Consider the following 4,291-nt stretch of genomic DNA (forward strand, 5'->3'; position numbering starts at 1 on the left):
TCCCCGTGACCTGCGTGGGTTTCCTCCGGGTGCTCTGGTTTCCTCCCACACTCCAATGACGTATTGTAGGTTAATTGGCTTGATATAATTGTAAATTGTTCCTGGTGTATGTAGGATAGTATTAGTGTGCGGGGATCATTGGTCGACTTGAACTTGGTGGGCCAAAGGGCCTGTTTCCACTGTGTATCTCTAAACTAAAATAAAAGACATTCAGGTTATAGATATTACAGCAGAAATAAGCAAATATTTCCAATGTTTCAATGATTAATATTGTAAATCAATCTGCATTTAACGCAAAGTACACATTTGCTTATTGGGCATTCTATTTCAGATTAATGTCATAGATTGTATTTGATTTGTACAGGTGCCCAGAAAATTGACGTCCGTCAGTTTCATTGAGTTTATAGTAATCATCATTAGCCCCAAAATAAAAATAGATTTATTCATTCCTAATCTGAATAAATTGTGTGTAATACAAGAGACATAAAGAATTATTTTTTTATTAAACAATTTGACATTAAGAAATTAACATTAATGTTCACAAATTGGATACCACTTTTTCCGACAATGAAAGTGCAAGTAGTTCATTGGAGAACTTTAGGATTATATGTTCAGAGAAAAGCAACTACAAATGTATGTTTTTCCTTCGTGTTTTTCCTTTACACTGTATTAAAATTCAATTTTTCTATTCCTAATAGCTGGTAAATGAAAATTACAACATTATGATAAATGTCACGTTTGTAATTCTGTGATCAATATGTACCTAGATGTTAACAAATATGTGTAATACACTGTATGATTGCATTGTGTGTACTTAAAAAAAAAAAATAATTTGAATTTATGACTTCTGAAATGTTTCTGAAATATTCTATGGGATTGCAGACATCATGTTGGAGGTTGAATTTGGTGTGAGCACATGAAATGAGAACATTCATTCCAATTCCTAACAAGATCAAGAGCAGAGCGAGAAATATTTAATTTATCTGATAGCGTGAAAAGTTAAGCTTATGAAAGGTTGACAAAATTGTCACAAAGTTGGGAGATTTCCGAACCCATTATCTCACTACTCCTTTTCTCTTTACACCACATGCCTTCTCTCTCTCTCTCTCTCTCTCTCTCTCTCTACGCTTTGTCCTGATGCAGGATTTCAACCTGGACAATTCCACCACCCCACCACCAAGACAGCATTGATAGTATTTTTTCTAGTGCATTGAGATACTTGCAGTAGGTAGTCCAGATCTCAGAGGGATAAAAGAAGACAGAGATCACTGCTGCCCATTTGACCACAAGTTGTGTGCCAGGTATGGGTTCTTGATCGTAAAAAAAACATTTTCCTCAATTGCGTTTGTGCATTGAAGGTATGGTAAATGTTATCATCAATATCTGCCTTTACTGAGAGTGGGCTCTTGAGATAAGGGACACAGTTTACATTTTCTCATTGGGAACCTTTATCGTTTGAGGTGCAGTGAGGTAGGTCAATAAAGGACTTTGGTCTTGTTTGCATTGAACATAAGCTCATCCTCTTGCATGCATCAGTTGATACTGTCCTGGAGTTTAGTCTCTGGGCAGGTGTTAAATGGAGTCAGCATCATTTCAACCGCTGCAGTTTGGATTACATTAATTCCGATGTGTATCTCCATAGGTTAAACCATTTGTCTTGGGTTGAGGTGCTTGGGGTTTAGCCAATATTCATCCCAGCTGGAACCAATGTCCTTAGCTGATTAGGCCTCAGGGTCCAGCTGATGTCAGGCATGAATCCTTGGGTCCTGTCAATATCAGGATTGGGTCCTTAACATCAAGCCTCTGTCAGGCATGGATCCTCATACTTACTCCGTTGCATTTGACACTCAGAATACACCATTGTCTTAACTAAGGCATGAAATGTGTCTGATCACCTGACTTAAGTCATCTCTGTACAAAAGGAATGGGTGATGTTTCGGATCCTTTCGACCCGAAACATCACCCATTCCTTCTCTCCAGAGATGCTGCCTGTCCCACTGAGTTACTCCAGCATTTTGTGACTATCTTTGGTGTAAACCAGCATTCTGCAGTTCCTTCCCACACATTAGGGGAACAGGAAATGTTTGTCTTCTGAGAAAAAGGATTGAAGAGCTAATGACTCAAAAAAATGTTTTTGATATTTTTATTGAATGGCTGAAACGTTGCAATTAGATACCATTTGAATGTAATTTCCAAAAAGTAGTAAATTTCAGAAATTGGTAACTGACAAATCTTATTTTCATTTTTTATTTCCCTCTTTCACTTAGGTCATATAGTTTCCACAATTTTAGGAGACAGAGTTGCCCAACAGATTCTCTGTCGCTCCAAAACCTCAGTTAGACCAAGCTTATTGTGATCTCATTCACAACAACATGTCCCTTAATGCTGACAACCTTACTTCCAAATGATCCCTTGTGCTTCTCTCCCAATAGTTAGGTTAAAAGTAATCCTAGTGGCATTGGGAATGACACTGGGTTCAGCAGTGACCTCACCAACACTCCACAGTAGGGTGTACTCACATATATATTTTATTTATAGTGATAAGAAAGTCTAAGACCCTGGAGTACAGGGCACATGTGCTGAGGCTCTGGCGATCTTGGGCTTCCCCCGGCAGCTCAGTCCTGGTTTTCGAAGGATGAGGTGTGCTAATCTTGGGCTTTTGCCTGCAGTTCAACCTTGCCTCGAGAGGAGGCACAGGTAGTTCATAAGTTCATAGGTGATAGGAGCAGAATTAGGCCATTCGTCCCATCAAGTCTACTCCGCCATTCGATCATGGCTGATCTATCTCTCTCCCCTAATCCCATTCTCCTACCTTCCCCCCATAACCCCTAAAAAATTATGAACTTATGGTTAAATAAAGTTTATTCAAGACTGAGGAAATGACCGGTTATTTTGTCAGATATAAATTAATGCTTAATTTTCACACTTCAGGCTAAAATAAAGGAACATCTATAAATGCAGTTTGATCAGAAATAGCCAGCACAAACAGGGTCTAACTGATTATTTTTCTAAGTATTGACTAACCGCATACTTGAAAGGAATTTAATAAGTGATGCACATGAATTTTTAGACCATCATCATAATTCGCTTAAGAATAATGCTGGATATTGTTGAAGAATCAATAACAGGAGACTATTTAGAATGATCACCAAGGAAGCAAGCAGACAACAAATTGCCCTTGGTGTTTAGTAACCTTTCTACTGGTAAGCATACACTTGCATAAATAGCATGGATAGAGAGTTAGACAATTTAATGAAAACAGAATTGGGATCAAATGGTTATCTTCATATAGGTAAGATGCAACATGAGGTGTGCATAAATCAGTGCTGGACTTTAACTAATTACTACCTATATTAAGGACGTGTGAAAAGACTGCCTGTATTGGTCAGATATTCTGAAAATGCAAAGATACGTAGAAAAGCGAGTCATGAGGGGAATATGAAGAACCTACAAAGGAAAAAAGCAAGTGGGCAAAAACGTGCCACATGTGGTATAATTGGGGAATTGTGAGGTTATCTATTTGGGGGGAAGATTGGAAAGCAGAATATTAAATGCAGCGAGGCCTTAGAATGCTGATGTACAGAGAGATCCAGGTGCATACTTGCAGGAAAAGGTGAAAGTACATGGATAGAAGGTGCACAGGGATTTGAGCAGTCTCTGCTCCTCCAAAGACATCAGGAGCTAACAATTTCTGTGAGATGTTAAGTATTTTACACCTTTTATTCAGGGATTGGCTGGATGTAATTATGTAGTCAAGTTCCAGGTGTCCCCAACAGTATTAAATCGGTGAATATGATCAGTAATCTCAAATTACAAAATTACTTGGGCAATTATCTAACGATCAGATTTCATTGCAAGTTAATTTATCAAGTTGCTGAACTTTAGTCACATACTATCAATACACTACATCTTCATTAGTCCTCTGTAAGAACATAGGCCATACTGTTACATTTTAAAGTAATGTATTTGTAAATGTGACAACAATCACTTTTAGAACTGTAGTTACTTTTGGTTAATGTAATGATGGCACTTTCCTACCCAATTGTAAATTTTGAAATAACCAGCAATGTCCATTACAAATGAGCATATAAACCACTAACTAGTTAGCCACTGCAGTTCGCAAATAAATACTCTGCCTAATCCTTCAATGCTTTAGAAAAATAGTCCTGGTAAAGGTGAATGCACTGTAGGATTGTTCACATGCTTTATTTGGCTTTTGAGCACTGGGTCAGAATACTCTTGGCAGCTGGTGGTTTGGCACATCTTTGTTTTCGAATGCAGGTATTGTGTG

This window comes from Amblyraja radiata, chromosome 37 (assembly GCF_010909765.2).
Source record: "Amblyraja radiata isolate CabotCenter1 chromosome 37, sAmbRad1.1.pri, whole genome shotgun sequence".
NCBI lineage: Eukaryota > Metazoa > Chordata > Chondrichthyes > Rajiformes > Rajidae > Amblyraja > Amblyraja radiata.